General features: G+C 45.0%; 1 protein-coding gene across 21 annotated transcripts in view; it reads left to right on the plus strand.

Moving 5' to 3' along the window:
• Positions 1 to 20105, plus strand: part of CDK12 (cyclin dependent kinase 12) — a 79771-nt gene that overhangs the window by 52322 nt on the left and 7344 nt on the right. For 4 of the 21 annotated variants that reach the window (XR_005983052.1, XR_005983063.1, XR_005983061.1 and 1 more), the window contains 2 exons: positions 8961 to 9069; positions 9576 to 13415. The gene's annotated coding sequence lies outside the window, so the exon portion shown is untranslated. Of the gene's footprint in view, positions 1 to 8960; positions 9070 to 9575; positions 13420 to 15251; positions 19859 to 20105 lie in introns of those variants that run through there. The other 17 variants (XR_005983057.1, XR_005983060.1, XR_005983054.1 and 14 more) reach the window with 14 other exon arrangements.

The following is a 20105-nucleotide window of genomic DNA, read 5'->3' on the forward strand; positions in this document are numbered from 1 at the left end:
AATATTCTAAGTAATATACTAAGTCTCCATTCCCCCATCCCTACTACTAGGGAAGGGGGTGAGTGTATGTATGGGTGTGTGTATGTGTGTGTGTGTGTGTGTGTATGATCCCATCTCACTCCCTACCCCCTTTTGGGGAGTCTAGCCTTTACAAGAAAAAAGTTTGGTAACTTTGATTATTTTAAAACCAGAGGAAAAAAGAAACTCAAATAACCTGGAATCTGTGTGGAGGAAGAAAAGGTATTTGTTAATTTTTCAACTATGTTATCTATAAATGTGATAGAAGTAAAGTTTTGACAGAACTTCAACTTGACTGTTAGAAAATTTCAAACTGAATTATATTCAAAAGCGGTTTTTGTTTTGTTTTAGTTACTGTACCAAGGGAGGTAATAAGTCCATTAAATACATTATTTTGAACAGATGAAAAAATCTGATTCTGTTCATGAATGAGAGGCAAAACAAGTTTGGCCATGATCATTTTTGTGGTTTTTAAAACAATTTTGTTTGACCCAGTTTCCTTAGTTTTTTCTTCAACTGTCCATAGGAGTGATAAAATGACATCAATCTATACTTTTAAAAGCAGGGCAGTAGCACAAATTTGTAAGTAGGACTTTTTTTGTTAACTTATGCCATAGACATCACCCAGCCACTTGTGTGTGTGTGTGTATGTGTAATATGCATATATAGTTACAGTACTAAAATGGTTACCAGCAGGTTTTGAGAGAGAATGCTGCAACAGAAAAGTGTCAGTTGCCACCTCATTCTCCCTGATTTAGGTTCCTGACACTGTATTCCTTCTCTCTCTCGTTTTTGCCCCACATCGGGTGTACTTTGTCTATGTACAGATATTTTGTAATATATTAAATTTTTTCTTTCAGTTTATAAAAATGGAAAGTGGAGATTGGAAAATTAAATATTTCCTGTTACTATACCACTTTTGCTCCATTGCATTTACTTCTTTACCTGTAGCCTCTGAGCAAATCTAATAGTGTGTAAAAGGTTTTTTCCTCCACTTTATCTTAAGAATTATTTGTCTCAGATTCTCTGTAGTCTCATAAAATATATTTTAAAAAAAAGTTCTCAGGGTTTGAAGAGTGCTTCAAAACACTAGACTAGGAACCAGAGAAACAAAAACGTTGGGGAAACCGTAAGGTAACTCTTTTTTTAAGTAGAAATAGTTACACAAATGATGGTGCCAAGCCATCAAAAGAGTTGAGCCTCATGTACCCCAACTCCTGAAAGGAGAGGTAAGTGGGTTTGGGCTCAACTTGGCAATGAAAATTGGTAAGAGGCTGTTTAAACCAAAGAATAGTCTCAAAAATAACCACCCCCGCCCCCACCAGTTCTTATGTTACCATGAGTAGGGTAGGCATGGAGATTAAGATTAGTCTTCTAGCTGTTGAGATTTCCTCATCTGTTACTAAGCCAGGAAATGAGTCAAAGTTGTTTTTAAGGGTAAAAATCCTATTATCTTCAAAATATTTCCTATTTTCACCTGAGGAGAGAATTTTATTCCCTTTTCTTTCATGGTTTAGAACACAGAACTAAATTTTCCCTTGGGTGTGCTGCAGTCCTGCTAGTTATAAGTAGGCAGACAGCAGATAAAACCCATTAGAAGACAGAAAGGAAGTAGGAAAGGAAGGAAGATAGGTTATCAGGAAGTTGGTGATGGGTGAGCAGTCATACAGGTTAAAGGGTACACCAGAACAAGGAAATTAGGAAGATAAATTCAAATACTGGTGGTGAGGGTTGCTGACCTGTTTTTGACTCCCCAAAGTTTATGATGGTCCCTTACCTGTGGGCTGTCTTTACCCAGAAGGAAAATGGAGAGCTCAAGATTGTTCCAATTCCTGGAATCCTGTGTTCCTGGTTAGCCTCCAGAGAAAATGAATTTGGTTTTGGGCCTTATATACTGCAGGTTCATGCCTAGGAGTGTGAACTTCAACCTACTATAGAATATTGTTTCCACTTCATAGGAGTGGCTTTTTCATTCTGGGCCTAAAGGCTGAGGACCTAACTTAACTAACATGGACTTTTTTCTCACAGCCTAGACTATTTCTAATTAGAAACCATGCTGCTTCAGTATCTACATTTTTAAGCACTCTTTAAGATACCAGACAGGTATCCTTAACTGTATGGTAAAGTTAATGCCTCAAGGTTTAACAGTTAATTCTCTTTGTGCTGGGATTTCTTTTGTTATTAAAGATTGCCCCATAGTTTGACTGTGTTTCAAGTATGGAGTTACTTTTCTGTTCACAACTTAGTCATCCAGAAGGGCTAGGTGGAAAGGAAGTGGGGAGTTCCTCAAGTGAGTAAATATTCAACCATTCCAAGGGAGCGGTGGAACTGCTAATAAGTCTTTTGGTTGTCCTGAGAGGCAAGGTGAGCATTTCTGGACACGTTCTTTAATTTTACTGTCCAGGTGTGGCATTTATCCTCTGTAGAAATACTTTTAATGTTCCTGTAACTTTAAGAATACTCTCAAGTGAAAATTTACGCCAAGCTAGGGTTGAAAGACTTTCAGGACACCTGGAGGAATTGCTGGTGGTACTCTACCACTCCTCCCCATATGCAGCCATCTCTCCATCTCTTGTCCACCCACTTTTCATTTCCTATTTTTCACTCACTGCCCACCTTGCATGCATTAGGCCTACCAGAGGTATTGATTGCTTAATCCTACAGGATATTTAGAGTTACTGCTGCTTCATAGTTTTGAAGGGTAATGCGAAACAACTCAGAAGACAAATGTCTATTCCAGATCCTCAACTTACTGGATAAGAGGTGAGGGAGGAAGCAAAATAACCATGCTTTCTTACTGCTAAGGAGATTTTAATTTATGTTGTGTGGGGGTACAAGAGATTCCTTTACTGGTCTAGGAAGGGCAGGGAGTCTCAACACTTCACTTCATCCTCTTCCCTCATGTCCTGAGATATGCTTTTGGTGATGACATTTCTGAGCTCAGTTGCAGATGGTGTCTGTGGGAAGCAAACCTTGGTGAGTGAGAAGAGGGCCCTGCTATCCATAAGAAAGCAGATGAGGATTGCTTTGATGCCCTGGTGATTAATCACCAGAGTGCCAAAAAGCTTTGACCACTGAATTGCTCTCATATCTACCTCAAAAATCAGTGGTCCAAGGCTGAGAGAAAGGGGCTGATATGAAGTTAGTCTTTAACACTCTAGATGGGTGATTGTTAGTGAAGCCATAGTATGTAGCCCATAGCCGCACCATACTTCTCTGGAATAAGAGAATGTAGCTATAAAGTAAATTCACTTAGACATAGGTTTCCTAGGACCTGGAAATAGATGGATTTTTAGATGTTTTGCTTTGGCATGGTTGTAAACTACAGATAATGTTGATAGTTCCAAAGGAATGAAGGGCATTTTATCCAAGCCAAATCATCTCTTGAGGGAGGCAGCATGGAGAAAGGCAGATGTAGCAGTCAGAGCTAAATGAAAAAATAAAGCCTGAGTCTTGGAGGATGTTTTTTCTTTTACCTCCTGTGTCTCAGAACTACAATACCTACCTTGTAGGTAAGGTAAGAATCAGCTTGTAGACAGACAACCCTCCCCACCAAAGCTCATGCAATTTTGAATGCTTTTGACCCTGGAGAAAAGAGGCTGAATTCAAAGACTTAGAGCTTAGAAGTCTGATCCTTTTTATAAATCCAGGAACTTCTGAGTTTGGCCTTGTTACCAGCATTTGCATTTTATGTTAGGGGACCAAAGGTCCATATAAAATGAAGCAGTACGAGGAAATGTAAATAAGAGAAGCAGAACTAGAATGGTCTTGATAGCTGGGCTGCAGAAAGGGACTAAGGGTATAATTGCTTTTAAAGAAGAGATAGAAATACAAGAAGGAAAGATAATGGTTGGACTAGTGAAAAGGGTAATTGCCCTAAAGGTTCACAGTTCATTTAAAGGAGACCCATTGAAGCACCACTGTGAGTAAAGAGTTGCCCTTGAGTATAGTAGTATTACCTTTATGGTTGGAGGATGGGCCTAGAACCCTTAGGTTGGGAGAGGCTTTGAAGACATTTTCACTAGGAAAGCTTGATTGATTATATTAAGCAAGTAGCATACACAGAAATTTTGCTTCCTACTGCTATCTACATATTTCAAGAGAATAATTCAGAAATAAGGAAGGAAGGGATGATATGGATGCATCACGTTAAAAAAGTGACTTGTATTTTTGGAGTTTTAAAACTCCTGAAAGTGGTTTTGTGTATTTTAGGCCAACTAGCATTGGAACTAGTGTTATTCCTCTCTCCTTTGTTTCTAGACCCAAGTGAAGGCAGTGTGTAGGAGAGTAAACAAAAAGTGAATTAGAGTCACAGACTTAGAACCAGAAAAGGACATTAGTTTGTCTAGTTCAATGCTGTCTTCAGCCAGTAAACAAATAGGCCCAGAAAGGTTGAGAACCTATGGTTTTTCGAGGAAGGAGAGAGAGAATAGGAACTAATGTTGTCGGGAATCTACTGTGTCAGGCACTGTGCTAAATGCTTTGATTTTATTATCTTGATCCAAGCACCTCGAGGCTGAAGAATGGAAAGAGTAAGAGGCAAATTCCTCTTGTTATCCTGAGCAATATATAGGTGGCGATAAAGTGGCAGATCGCTTTTTTCTGTCTAACCACATAGGGCTAAACTATAGGAAGTGAAGAGTCAGGGTTTGAGAGTGAGGTTAATCTAAGGAAGTACTTGCTAAATAGTTGAGACTCAAAAAAAAAAAAAAACTAAAAAAAAAATAGTTGAGACTCATGAATAACTTCTCTATTGCTGGAGACCTTCCAAAAAATGTGATGGTCAAAGGTAGGCTAGAGGCAGAGCTGGTAGAGAACAAGATTACTGTTGGCTCTGGGATTGACTTGCATTCTAGAAAATCAGCTCATGACTGAGAATATAGGTTAATCTTGGAAATAGGGAACAAATTGGGGCTTCTCATCCTAAGGGAACTTCAAAGAATATAGTGTTTGTATACTAAGAATCAAGGAGATAAATGCCTTCGGTGACCATGCTTGTTTTTTGGGTTTTTGTTTTGTAACACGTTGGGGTCATGAAAGAATTTATAATTTTGGAAAGACTCAGTGCCAATTTCAATGTTGATAGGAGCAGGTGGCAGCTTGAACATTGCTATTGAGAATAAGAGTTTATTCCTCATGGTTGTTTGATATGATATCCCAAGTGTTATCTCATGAGGGCTGCTTCAATGGGGAGCAGTAATATTAGCCGAGTCACGTCCTGGGTACAGGACAACTTCTGAGGAAGATTAAGGGAAGATCTCACTTTTTAAAGAAGCTTCTGGATCGGGGCACCTGGGTGGCTCAGTTGGGTAAGCATCTGCCTTCAGCTTGGGTCATGATCTCAGGGTTCTGGGATGGAGACTTACATCAGGCTCCCTGCTCAGCAGGGGTCTGTATCTCCCTCCATCTGCTATCTCAAGTAAATAAAATCTTAAGAAAAAAAAAAAAAAAAGGAAAGCTTCTGGATCTAGATGAGTCTTATACTTGAGTGGAAAGTAAGGAATCAGCATTTGTAAGTCAGCACATTAATGCAGGCTATTGAAATAAAATAGTAACCTGGTACAGAAATAGCCATAGCCAAGAAATAATTCGTCAAGTTAGAGTTAACCAGAAAAGATTCTTTGAGGTAATGAAGATAGAGGAATAGAAGAGAAGGTATTCAGACAAAACTTAAGTTTTATGTGTGTTTTGTGCAGAAGGCTGTGAATGGGCTAGTCAGGGTGGTAAAGGAGAGAAATATTAAAGTTAGAGGAGCAGCCTTGTGGGCCTGAATGAGTTCAGATTTGATTTAGTAAGCATTAACAGGAAGCAGAGCATGGTGGGCTGAATATGATGTTGAGGATCTCATACTGGGTCAAGGAAGCAGGAAAGCTTGCTAGGATATTTTTTGTTCTTGTCCAAATGTGAGGCCCTGAGGGCCTGCACTAGAATGGGACAAAGAGAATGAGAAGAAAGGAAGGGGGTCCATAGGAATTAGCAAGGCTAGATGATAGTTTGGATGTAGGAGGAGAGATGATCCCAGGACACATTTATGCTGTTGATGGTAATGAGAGCTTGGAAAGAGGTATCTGCTTTGTTTTTAAGAAGTAGGGAGTGTTTACTTGATTATTGAATTGATGGGATATGTCTTTGTTCAGTATTGTGGGGTCTAGGTAGAGGCAGCGCACCTAGGAAATAGTGAAGTATGTGGTGTGTGCCCAGTCATTTGCACTCTGCCCTTTGCAGGTGGGAAATCCAGATGAAAGATTATTGCTGGGGTGTTCTCACAGACTTCAAGAATGCTATTCCTCTCTGGATCTAGGAAAGAAAATAGTTTTTGCCAGTTTCTTCTTTAATGCTTTGAAAATGGAATATGACTAGCCTGTGGCAGCATGTGCCTGTGGATGCACAATTCTCTGGCTTGTTTCTTGGAAGGCCTTTTTCTGTCCCTCCCTGGGGGTCATTTGTATCTCTGGTTCCTGCTCCCAGAGCCATAAAGTGGGAGCCCCCATTTATTAATTGGGTTGGGATTGGGGAGGGGGTCCGCGGGGGACTCTTTAGTGCAGCAGGCGGGGGTCTTCCCGAATGAGCCCATTAGCCAGCCCCAATGGCAGCTGAAACGGGGCCGCAGCCAAGTCCTCTCCGTTTCAAAAACCCTCCATCGCCTGCAGCAGATCAGAACAAGGCCTGCGGGAGCCCTTAGCTTCTGATTGCAGCTGTGAGGAAGGACAAAACAATTTATAGGAAGCCAAGTAGCTCCTGTCTCACTATCTCTTCCTTTCTGACTTTGGGGAGGGGCAAGACTAGGATTTGGTAGCCCCCACACACCCTTGCATCTTACAAGGCATGCATAGGCCTAAAGTAGGAGTGAACAGTAGTGAGTGTGTTTGCACTGGTTGGACATTTATATCAATGCTCTGGGTGTTTACACATGTCCTTGCTTTCTTATTCCATCCACATAACAGTTGTATTTGACACATGGTCCTCCCTAGGGCAAAGCCAAGTGTGTGCTCAGACAGTCTGAGTTGTATGTTGGGGGGGCTTGCTTTTCACCTCTTTCCTGCCCCATACCTGCCTTGTGTTTTCTCTACTTTGTAAAGATTCAGGGTTAGAGTTAGATCACCTTCTTAACATCTCTTCAGGAGAGAAGGAGTTTGGCACTGAAAGGAAGACCTCCTACTGGGACTCCGTCATTTGTCCCTTTGGTTAAGCCAGTATGAGAAAGACAGGCTTCTCTAGGGGACCTTCTTTCTGCAGTGGCCCAGAGAAGGTGTGAAGGGCAGGAATGTTCACTTCCTGATAAAAGGAACTGTCTCCTTGTAGAATCATGGCCAGCAAGAGCTTAGAGATCACCTAATTGACTCTTCCAGTGTACAGAGCAGGGGAAACAGATTTGGGGAACGGAAGTGCCTTGCCCACTATCTCATAGTGAGTGAGTTGGTGGCAGCCAGCCAAGACTGGAATCCAAGAGGCCAGAATCTTAACCTACTTGAGTATAGAGCTCCCCAAACCTTAAGATTGCCAACTCCTGTGAGTGTTGAACTTCCTCAGTAGGGCTGTGAGGTTTTGAGGGGGAAAGGTGGATTTGAAAAACAGTAGAAAAACTGAGGAGCTTTATGTGTTTTTACCTCAAAGACTAATCTCTCTATGACATACAAATTTTACGAAGTGTAATCTTTTTATGTAGTCAGAGAGTTCGGTTCATTGGGAAAGCAAACTGCAGGCACCACCAAAGACCCTGATGTGTGCCCGGAGTTACCCCCAAAGTTCCAGGAGCACTTTGCCACCAGCTCTGGGGTTTGGAACGCAGGGGAAAAAAACCCCTCTGAGGCCCAGTGAAGAATTTACCCTAAATCTCAACTCAGGCTCTTTTGTATTACCATACAGCTGTAGAAAAGCAAAATCCAAAAAAAGGGAGAAAGAAGACACACCTCAGCTGGGAAGCTAAGGGGCTCCATGAATGAGAAAAGGGATTATAGAACTCGGAGTGAAATGAGATATTCTCTGAGATTGCTGGGAAACAGGCCTGGAGGGGGGAAACCCCTTACTCTCCCTTACTAAGTTTTGAGTTGTTGGTTTTCTCCTTTGATAAGGCAGAAGGAAGGTGGTGTGGTTGCTCCACAGTGAGCTAAGCCCTAAATAGTGTGCTCATTGAACTAACCTGCAGCAGGTTCTGAAGTCCTCTCACTCTAGTGCTGAGACTACCCTACCCCTCTTTGGACCTCTCTGAGATGTATCTATAGTCCCTTCCAATGCTTAGTTTCTGAGCATATGAGTCTGGGAGCCAATGATGTGCATAGAGGGAAATGCTAAAGAGTCCCTAAACTGGAATCAAATCTTGGAGGAAGAAAGGTACCCCTGAACAGCTTAGAGATAAGAGTTGTGAGTCTAGGTCAGAGGAATGGCAGGTCTGCAAAATGAACATTTTGTGCTGATGACAAATAAACATCCTAGTACATAACCTTTACATTTTCTCCATCACACCCCAATTGATAATATAGGGAGAACATGATTCCTCCCTACATAAGACAGCCTCCAATACAAGGCAATGATCTGATCTAAAACTAGCTGGTCTCCTCTTGAGTCACCTTCTTGCATTAACTTTTCATTAACCTTGAACCTTCATCACCCTTTATAATTCTGGGCTTTACAGTTTCTGGTTCTGTTGAATTCCTAATTTACGTCTTAAGTATAGAAATCACTGTTTTTACTTTATTGAACTGGGAGCTGGTTCCCAGGAGGTAGGAATCATAGAGCAGTTATAACTCTCTCTGGAAGCATATAACGTTCATCTTCATTCTTCTGGGCTTTGTGAGTTCATGTTTGAGGGTATTGGAAGAGTGGTGACCATCACCATCGCTGTTACCTACTAAAGCCATACTCCCTGGGCGAAAGACCAAATTTTTCTTTGATGTCTAGTCCCTTGTCTCATGTCTAATGTAACCTGTCATTTTCCTTTACAGGTGGCAGCAGCAGAAGAAAGGATAGCCTTTGAGGAATTTGGTGAAGTCCATCAGTCACCTGGCATCTGGAGCCCTGAAAAGTTCAGTCTTTCATTGACTTTAAAGCCAGGTAGGAACCTAAGGCCAGTCAGGGGTTTGAGGCCTGCTTTTGTAAGGGATTTCTCACCCCCACCCCCACTCAGGGTAGTTTCTTATTCCCAAAGATCTCCAGAAGAGTTTTCCTGGCTTTTCATTTGACCCTATTATGGTATCCTACCTTCTCATGAAGAATTTTTCCCCAGTTAGAGTAGATGACTCTCTTTATTAACATTGACAAGTCATTTCATCCCTCTTTCCTCTTGGCCCATTTCACTAATGGATATTCCTCTTTGGTGGGATACTCTCAGCTTCTCTACAGCACTTGTCCTACTCACACACCACCACCACCACGACCACCACCACCACCACCACTACCACCACTACCACCACCATCACCACCACACACACACACACACACACACACACACACAGCCCTGTCTTCTCTAAGAAGCTGTTTTCTCTCTTTTTCTTTCGAGTGGGATTGAGCATGCTTTCCCTTCTTACTACTTCTCATCAGCTTTTCTACCTCCTTTCCAGAGTTGATGGAACCCTTTCTCACCTGTCCAGACATTGGGCAAGATACCAGAAGTAGAAGCCCACAAGCCTGCTTCCCTCTATCCTCATTGCTCAGAACCAGGCAGGTCATGGGCTTCCAGTGCCCACCCCCACCCTTCTTGCTGCCAGGTAGGTGGCTCTTCTCTCTACCCACCAACCCCAAACAGGGTCATATTTCTCTCTGGAAGTATTTCTCTCTGTTGTTAAATATCTCCAACAAGGGGAAGCCTTAATGACTCAGCTCTCTGCCTGCAACTTCCAGTTTTAATCTTTAGCAGGACCTTGCTGATATTAAATATCCGCCCCTTTTCTATAGTTCAGAACCATTTTCCTCTTTTGGTAGATGAGGAAATAGGGATCAGTAAACAGACACTTCACCCTGGAGTATAGGGGTCCAACAATAGGCAACAAGCACTTCTCTTGGGGCTGGAAGTCTAAAGCCATAGATGTGCATTTTGCCCAGTGGCCTGGCATCCTTGGAAAATACCTGGGTCTTTTGAGGGAAAGGTGTGTTTATCTGGTGTCTACTCCCAAGGACAAGGATCTCAAGGCTCTGAGAATCTGTCCTTATTCATTCCTAGACCTCCCCAGGGAGTAAGAATGGATTGCTGTATAGCAGAAACCCACCACCAGGTGACAGTGTCTGTAGTTCAGGTGGCATAGTTCAGGTGGCAGCTCTTGACTGGCACCTGTAAAGTTGGCAGAGGTGCCAGAGCCTCTCCTGCCATTGTGTGATATCAACTTACCTTTTGCTCTTAGGCCTTCTCTCTCAGCAGCTCCTCTCTCACCCCTGTAAACCAGACAGCACAAGCATCAGCCATAGTAAGTGCCAACTCTGGGTCAGGTGCTCCCTTCCTGATTGACACATATCTTGAGTTGGAATTAGGATGCAGTGGATGAAAGGATAAAGAAGCAGGAAATATCCCTGGAAGTGGTCAAACAGTAAGTATGCATGGGTACCTTGATGACTCAAAGATCATCAACATTTATAATTCTGTCCATCTGGATATCAACCTGGATGTCTGATCTCTCAAAGCTGCTGGGCCACTTGGGCAGCTGCAGTCTTGGTTTCTGCCACACGAGGGTGCTGCTGACCAATTAAAACTCCTGCCCCTTAGGCAGAGTTTGGGTGGCAGAGGCAGGCACCCTTTCCTCCAGACAGGGATCAGAAACAATCTGAGAGAATCTGGGAGCCAGGCCCCAAGAAGCCAAAAGAATAATTAGTACCACTTGCTCTTCCTTAAAAATGGCCTGATACCCTGAACACTCCACCCTAGTGGCCTGACACCTCCATAAGTTTCCATCTGAATTCAGGAAGCCCCCAGCGCTAGACACCACACATCTTGCATACGTGCTTTTCTCCCTCAGGGTGTAGCAGGTTTCAGCTGCCCTTCCCTCCTACCCCCATTGTTTCCCTGCCTCTTAAACAATCACTTTCTAGTCTAGAGAGTAGGGGTTCCTGTGGGTTTCAGAGAAAAAAATCTCACAGTCCTAAGAGAAGTATCTTTGTTAGCGATAGAGTGTTGGGAAGAGGAAAGTAAAGAAGCTCAGCTTTCTGTGCCCCTATCACCTCCACCAGCATAGACCTGCCAAACTCAAGATGGTTCAATGGATGTTTGCAGCTTGCATGGCAGGGGGACACCCAAAAAAAGGTGTCACGAAGCTGGATAGAGAGGGGGGATGCTTTGGCCCTTGAGCTTCAAACTGACCCCATATGGTGTACTAGTTCTGCCAAGGATCCAAGTGGCCATGGGGCCCTTATGAGGGTGAGATATCCCACAATTGATCCTCAGTTTCCATGAAGCCCTTCCAGGCTGAACAGACTAAGGGAGATGACAGAGGTTCTCCTCCTCCCTCCTACCCCCATGCCCGAGGGCCCCTCCCCAGGAGGACAGCTTGATTAAACAGTCGGTGCTGCTGGAATTACTGCACAGCTGGCGCTCCCCCCAGCACCCTGAGCAGAGCAGCAGCGCAGATTAAAATCTCCAATTAGCGTTAAAGTGAAGTGAGGAGGTACTGAGGCTGCCAAGGAGGCCAGGCGGGGGCCCTGGGTCTACAGACACCCCCACTGGTGCCTAGATTCTGAGTACCACCTTCAGACACCCCTTCTTTCCTAGCTTCTCTCCCAACAGCTCTCAGTGGCCATTAGCTTTGCATTGCTTGGGGCCAGAGGGCTTTCTGAGGGGCAGAGGGTGGAGCAGATGCCTTACCTGACAAAATGCTGGGGACACCATAAGTGTGGAGAAGAATGAATGATCAGTGCTTGTCAGGGGAAACACCCTGCTCACAGCCTGCTAGGCAACCTGGTTGAGGGGACTTCACACTACTGCTGCTTCTTTTTGCCTAGAGAAAGGGCAAATAGGACAAGTCCCTCTGGACCCTCTTACCTATAAGGTGCTGGATGTTGTGGTGCCCATACAAACATCCACCCTTGTATATTTTATCCCATCTGACCCATCTGCTCCCACCCAAATTATGGCTCTGTTCTTCCCTCCCTCTGTTATTTTTCTCAGCTTTCCAATGGGTAGGGGTAGGCACAGCCTAGCTTGGGAGCATCGCCATGCCCTGCCACCTGGGTCCTAGCCGGCTTCTCATTACCTTCTTTGCAGTCTGGGAAGGAGCAGAGATATGCCAAGAATGGAGGCCTTAGACTCTTGCAACCTCTGAACATCACACCCTCTACCATTTATACTTTTACCTTTCACCCACCAAGCCCAGAAGGAGGGCAGCACAGCTAGCCACACCCTTTGACTTCCCTCTGCCCCTTTAAGGGAAATGGAGGTTCGTACCCAGCTGACTGAACCTACTCACACCTCCAGAAATTAGACACCAGGGCACAGTGCCACCCTCCCAGGCTGGCACATGCTACTCTGGCAGAGGTTCAAATAACACCCCCCCTTCATCCTCCCACCCCTATGTCTTCCTCTTCTCTCTCCCTCTTTCTTCCTCTCTCTCTCTCTCTCTCTCTCTCTCTCTCTTTTTTTCTCAGCTCAAAGCACAGCTGAGCCTTAAAAGGAGGGGGGGGAGACCAAGCTGGGGCAGGGGGTGGAGAGCTCCAATAGCACGTTTTCACCTGCCATTTAATTGGATGTATTTTTAATTAATGGGACCTTAGGGACCAACATGAGACAATCTGATCTCTGAATAGGGACAGGGGAGGGATTGGGTTAGGGAGGAGGATTGGGCCACTGGGTGCGGTTACTGGGAACCCAGGCCCATCAATCACTGGCCACTTTGCTCTCTGGCATGGGGAATAGTGAGGTGGAGGAGGAGGGGAGGTGCTGGGGATTGTTGCCAGGATTTCCCCCCAACTGCCAGGACCTCTAAAAAAGGAAGAACTGTACCAATTGACTTGGGTTTGAGGCCCAAAATTGCAGCCAGGATATTAGGTAAGGCAATTTTCTTGCTCCTAGGATTTTGTACAGCTGGGCTTGTCCAGTGAGATATAAAACTGAAATGAAAGTGGGACAGAGTTTTGAGGTCCTTGAAGAGAGGGAGCAAGAGCTAGGGACCATAGAACCTGAGATGGTGTATGAGGAAAGAGGAAGGCAGAGTTTAAAGATATTTCTGAATGTTTAGACTTAAGAGAAGTGCCCTGGAGGTTACATGCAAAGCAGCATACATGTGAGGACTGATGATTTTGGGATGTGAGTCATAGACCCTTACTGCTGGAAAGGAGAAAACTTGGAGTTCATCTTACTGAATCTTCACTTTACAGATGTGGACATGGAAACCCAGAGAGGAAAAATCAGTTGAGTCCTGTCCTGGAATTGCTTTGTGTTCCTGGCTTTGGAGACTTCCTGGGAACCCAAGGAAAGGATGGTAGGTAGGTAGGTTGGTTGGTTGGTTGGTTGGTTGGTTGGTTGATTGGTAGGTATATAGGGTGTGGGGAGGAAAGTCAAGGGAAGAGGATTGGCAGGATTATTATTGGACTCTCATTACTCTGGCCTCCAAGTCTTAGAAGCAACTGAGGGGAGTCAGGCAGGTGCATTATTTGAGGACTGTTTCCCTCATATAGCTAGTTCCAGAGGTCATTGCATACATTTCCCTGCTTCCAAGCCAACAGATCCCCAGAGATCCCCAACTCTCATGGAGACTTTGCTATACTCTGTAAAGTCCACAGATAATTCAATGTACCAACTACACCAGTTCCTGAACCAAGAAATAAATCTCCCAAAGGTGACTAAATATTGAGCTTTTTTAAAGATCTTATCACAAGTTTCCCTGTCATAGTATAAATTGCTAGAGAAAATTATGCCCAAAAATGTAGGGAGGAGTGGTCTTATACCTGTTATCCCATGTCTAGGCCTAAAACAGAGACAGGGTTAAAACTCAAGGCTCTGAAGGCCAAGTCAGAAATGCCCGTGTATTCATGCGGTGTGATGACCCTAGAACACTTACTCAAGCCCTATCTGGCTTCATGTGATGTTGGTGCACAGTGGAGAGGAGGGCATGTTTCCAGCCATCCACATCCCCACTCCCTCCTTCCTTTGCTATTCAGACACTAGAGTTAAGGAGGGAAAGAATGAAGGAGAAAGGGGCTTTCCCACCAGGTTGCCAAAGATGGCATTTCCTGGCATCTTCTTCCTCCCTTAAAAAATTCAAGATTCTTTGTTCTGTGCTTCATGAGACTAAGTGAAGTCAGGGCAAAGATGGACACAGAGCTTGGAAAGCAGTGTGGATAGAAACTTCATCACATTCTCCAAACCCCCAACACCTTCCCCCGACTCCCAAAATTGTCTTCTCTCTTAGTATCCCATTTTATATCCCCAAAGTCCCTGAGGAAGAGCAGGATATGCCTCTTTAAGTGGCCTAGATTCACCCTGCTTTATCTTTAGACCTTCAGGGTCATTTCCTTGCTTTCTCTACAAATAATAGGTGAGAAGGACCCCTCGCATCCCCCCCACCCTCAGACAGTCTGAAAAGAACCCATCTAGCTCTTCCCTCACTTCAAAGGGCCGATAGTAGTGGAAACTGGTAGGAGAACTATGCCAGGGAATTGAAAAGGAAGATTCTCTTGCTTCTCTTGTCCGGGAAAGTCAGGGAGGAGCCTAAAAAGTGGGAGAAGACAGAGGGGATATTTGGGAGCTGAGGTCTGTAGTCCCATCTGTGGGGCTGGCTGCCTAACCTATAGTAAGCCATTCATAGTATTATTCACAGGATTTATCAGAGGCTCCTGTTTACAGAGCTGCTGTTTCTCCATTGAAACACAGAGCAGTGGAGATGAACAGCAAAGAAGGAGGGGAGAAAGTGTCAGGCTTTTAGTAGGCCCTTTCTCACCCCTTGTCCGCTCCTGCTCCAACATTGGTGGCATACTGGAGTGTCCAAAAGGCCCTTAAAGCATTCAGTCTAGATTCTGGATGTTTCTCTAAGGAATGGGGCTTCCCTCCAAGCAGTCCCCACCAGCCCTGCCTCACACTCTCAAGATTTAGGCAAGCTCTGCAGCCCTGGAGTCAGAGCCTGGAGCCTGGAGAACAGAAGGAATGCTGAGCCTTTGCTGGGAAAGAGGAACAGACTTGAAGTAAGTGGGAGGCAGAGGTAGCAGCACCCAGGATGCCCTGCCCTTTGGAGAAAAAGGAGCTCAGCATTGGCCTAGGGTTTAGCTTTCACTCTGATGGGATTCTTCCTTTCCTCCTTCTCCCTCTGTGTGTCCCATAGGTTGGGAAGAGATTTGGATGTCTGAACCTCCCACCTGACACCTTGAAGGTTGTTATACATATCCCTTCTCTAGCTTCCAAAGCCACCACGGAGGAAGGGAAGAAAGGCATCTCAGAGGTGGCAGTGCTATGATATCTAACACCACCTAGGAAATGAGGCCAAGGAGAAGAAACAGTGACCAGAGAGGGAGCCAGGAGATGCCTGCTCTTGAAACAGCCTCTTTATCCCATCCTCTCCAGAGCCCCCTCTCACATGCTGACAAGGCTGTGTGCCCAAGTGTGCCAGCTCTCCTGGCTGGCAATCCTGCTCTGCCGTTCAGGCAGCCGGCTCTCTGCTCTGGCACAGAGCACATGCTGGGGTCTCTCACACTCTCTTTGCTCACTCATCTCAGTGTGTCTGTGTTGCAGATTCCTAGGGATGAAAGAGGAAGCTATGGCCCTGTGAGTAGGAAGATGGTGGATTTGGGTGCATATTTGCCTCACTAGAGGTCAAAGAGGGAGAAGGCTGCTGGCAGCTCAGCTGAGCTCAAGGTTCTGGTGACTCATAGCAATGGGGGCAACTCATGAAAACAACAGAGAGGAAGGGGGTCCTGGATTGTTAGAGCTCTCTTTTGCCCCGATTTTCCCCCACTCTGAACTGTGTGGATGAGTCTCTCATCTAGATTGTGGGGCAAAGAGAGGCTCCAGCTATGAAAGAATAGAGGGAAATGGGAGAGAAGAGATTAAGAGAAGTTGAACATTCCCAGGGAGAGGCTTCCCACTGAGGAAAGGATAGCAGAGGCCAGTAGTATCCTATTGTATCCATTGGCTGCCAGAGGGAACTGAGCATTCACATGTGCAGGTAGACACAGCTACTCCTCCCTGGAAGGATTTTCACTTGGTCTCAGTACTCTCTACCCTGCAAACAGACACCATAGATCTTCAAAGGTACTGATTCTCTCTTCCCGTACAAGCCAGATGGGCAGTGTGCATCTTCTCCATCCTTTCTGAATCTGGGATGATAGGATATTGTGTTTGAGATCACATCAGCAGAAAAGGGCCAGAAGGTGGACCAAGAGAACCATTCATGCCTCTGACCGCAGTCCCAGTGTCTGACACCCACAGTTCTCCTTGTTTCAGCAAAAGGAAACAGGGATCTTTGATACTAGTGTATCCAGATAATAGTACTCTCCCTCTAACCTCAGTGAAGGATGGGCTAAGAGGAAGAGAGTTCTCTGACAGAGCCCTTCATTTGCCTATTTTGTTGCTGGCAGCTCTGCTGTCCAGGTTGGGGGAGCGGACTGGGCAGGGAGTGCACTCTGCTGGGCTGCTTCTGGAGATCCAGCTGGGGTCTGGAGAAAGTGATAGACCAGCCACTTTTCACTCTTCACTTTTCCTGTAGGAGGATAAGACCATTTCTACTCCTGCAGCTCTCCCTGGCAGCATTGGGAGCTTAGGGCCCCCTGCTGGAATACCCATAATAAAGCTCAGTCCTGAACTGAACCAACACATCACCTGGCTCTGGTATAAAAATGGTGCTGTGAGGGGGAGCCTGGGTGCACCAGGTGGGTGTAGGCAGGTGTGGGGAGTTTAGACCCAGGAGAGAGATTAGAATCACTCCTCAATAACACATGCTCCTCCTCTTTCTCAAACTTTCTTCTTGGGCTCCCTTTTCTTCTACTTCACTCCAGCTAGCCCCATTCCTGGCCACCTCATCCCCTCCAGCTTGAGAAGGTATGGTAAGTAGTTTTCTGTTCCTTATACTTTTCTCTCTCCCACTCTCTTCCTCTACTCCCAACTCCCAACCAAAAGGTCCCCCATTTGAACTCTTTGTACCAGTAAATGCCATCAGAGACTGAACCCAAAATCCCCAGCCTCTGCCACCACCACCCCCTGACTCTGAGAATGCCACTCTGATTCTGAGACTGACTCTTTAGTGTTCATCCCCACAAGGATAGCCAGGCCAAGACTAGTATGTCCACTGACAGCAAGGGCCCTGACCTGAGGTAGAGGGCAGTTCTAAGGGTACAGTGGGGCCTGGCCCTAAATGTGTGTATGCCTGTGCATTGGGCACACTGGTTTATTAGTGTTATTTCAGCATTGTGATGCAGAGAGAGTAAGTGTAACAGCTGCTCCTTGCTTGCAGTGTTTATTGTTACCTAGAGACAACCTCCTGGCTTTTTCCCAGCTCCCCCTCCCCCCCAGCCCAACCCCCTCCCTGCCAACAGTCCTACTCTCCCCACACTGATGGGAAATTTATAGCTTGCCCATACTATGCCTTTAACCCTCTCCTGTCCATAGGGTAGGTGGGGTGAGGGAAGCCAAAGAGAGCAGTGGGCATGCTTGGGCCCCAGCAAGGTAGAATGGCATGCAGAGGGAGGTAGGAGGGAGGACCCTCCCTTCCCCAGTCAGTGTGTCCAGACTCAGGCTCTGGTTGCCCTCCTGACTCTCATGTTGAGAGAAAACAGCTTTGGATCCAGCCTTGAAATCCCAGCATCCTCCTCACAAGATGATTCTCTTCCCTGGGCGTCTCTAAGCCCCCCAGTTGGGCTGCCTGGTCCTGAGGAAGCACAGTGAGGTAGTATTGAAACAGGAATAAGTGTGGAGTGACAGAGCTCCCAGCCCCCTCCTTTCTGCAGAGATATCATGTCAAGACTAACAAGAGACTCTGGCATTAGGGATGCTGGCCAGATCTCCCCAACTAGGTGAATGTTAAACATGAAACTGGCTGCTGGGGATCCCTGGGTGGCACAGTGGTTTGGCGCCTGCCTTTGGCCCAGGGCGCGATCCTGGAGACCCGGGATCAAGTCCCACATCGGGCTCCCGGTGCATGGAGCCTGCTTCTCCCTCTGCCTGTGTCTCTGCCTCTCTCTCTCTCTCTCTGTGACTATCATAAATAAATAAAAATTAAAAAAAAAAAAGATTAAAAAAAAAAAAAAAAGAAACTGGCTGCTGAGTCAAATGGGAAAAACTGCCCACCCTAACTTTACCCCAAGCCCAGCACTAGGGTCCCCAGAGACTCCCGCTTTCTCTAAGCTGGTCTCCTTGGTCTGGCTAGGCTACTCCTTTCTGCTCTTCTTCCTGGCCCAATTTCCTCCTGCTTATCTTTTGGTTTGATACCTTGGACAAATCCAAGAGACCAAGGAGACTGAAACATCTTAGTCATGGCCTCAACAGAAGTGGGAAAAGAGAAGCTCCTCCAACCCCTCCCAGCCTAGGGCCTTGGAAGAGTACCCTGTCATATATTCACTGTCCCTACTGAAAACAAGAGAAATTGAAGAGGTCAGATTTTAGCAAAAAAGATAGAAGATAGACATATGGAGAAACTTATTCATGGGATATAAAACTTCAGAATGGGCCAATTTCAGAAACTTTCTTTCTGCCTGGGATGGGTTTGTCTGTGCCTACCCAGGCAGAATTGAAAAAATAGCATTACTTTTCTGTGGCTTCTCCAGGTGTGGGCCTCAGTGCAATTTCTACGCTAGCTCTGAGAGTGCACCCCTTCATGGCCCTTCTAAATGTAGTATGTGATGGTTAGATCACAAGTTTGGGAGGCAGGAAGCCTTGGGTTCCAGCATCAACACTACCATTAGCCAACTATGCAACCTTAGTAAGTCACTTAACCTTTCTGACCCCTAGTTTCTTTATCTGTAAAATTCAGATAAACAACCTCTTAAGGTTGTGGAGAGCATTTAGTGAAGTAATGTGTGTAAAGCACCTAGAACACTGCCTGATACTCAGTAGGTGCTCAGTGCTTGATATAATGGTCTGTTACTTTTATGGAGTCACCAGGGCTGACGTTGCTTCATAGACTCCATGAATCCTCTGAAGTTATAGGCCAAATATGTGAATGTATGTATGCTGGGAAGAATGTCTATGATTGTCTTCATGATAAGAACAAGGGGTGGCAGTCTCCTGGAAAGGAAGTACCAATCCCTTGACTCGACTCTGCCAGTCCCATGCCTCAAGCCAGTAGCACATTAGACAGTGTTCTGCCTGGAAGTATAGCTTCATCATCTAAGATGGAGCTGTGAGAGATAGCCATTAGGATATCAATGTCTAACATTTGCCAGGCACTTTACATTAGCACTTTTAATACCCAGCATATTCCAGTAAAGTGAAAAGAACTACCATTTTTTGAGTGCCTACTATGTGCCAGATGGGTTTTTTTTAAGGATGTTTGAAGTCTATAAAGTATTTCATCACCTAAATATGTTATGACTTACAAAGCTTGTCCCCTATTTTTAATCATTTAAATATTTTACTGTTGTAAATAATACCACAATGAACATTCTAACACATTATAAACTTTACTCAATTTTTCTAGTAAATTCTAAAAAGTAGATTTATTAGGTCAACAGATACAATGTCCGTTCTTCCCTGGGTTATGGTCATTTTACTGATATACCCTAATGAGAATAATGTTTTTTAAGTCATCCTCTTTAGAATTCTTCAATGGAAACACAAGGGCAGCTCCTTTCTCTCCTAGACCCAACAGAGACATTACTAATCAAGCATAGCTTTTTTTAATTGAGATAATTGTAGATTCACATGCAGTTTTAAGAAATGATACAGAGGGATGCCTGGGTGGCTCAGCGGTTGAGCGTCTCCCTTTGGCTAAATAGAACAGTCTAGGGCAGGCTGGGTGGCTCAGGGTAGAGTGCCGCCTTTGGCTCATGGCGTGATCCCGGAGTCCCACGTTGGGCTTCCTGCATGGAGCCTGCTTCTCCCTCTGCCTGTATCTCTGCCTCTGTCTCTCTCTGTGTGTCTCTCATGAATAAATAAATAAAATTTAAAAAAAAAGAAATGATACAGAGATCCCTTGTACATTTTTCTACTTTTACCCAATGCTAATATTTTGCAGAACTATAATACC

This window comes from Vulpes lagopus, chromosome 12, assembly GCF_018345385.1.
Source record: "Vulpes lagopus strain Blue_001 chromosome 12, ASM1834538v1, whole genome shotgun sequence".
In the NCBI taxonomy this organism is placed as follows: domain Eukaryota; kingdom Metazoa; phylum Chordata; class Mammalia; order Carnivora; family Canidae; genus Vulpes; species Vulpes lagopus.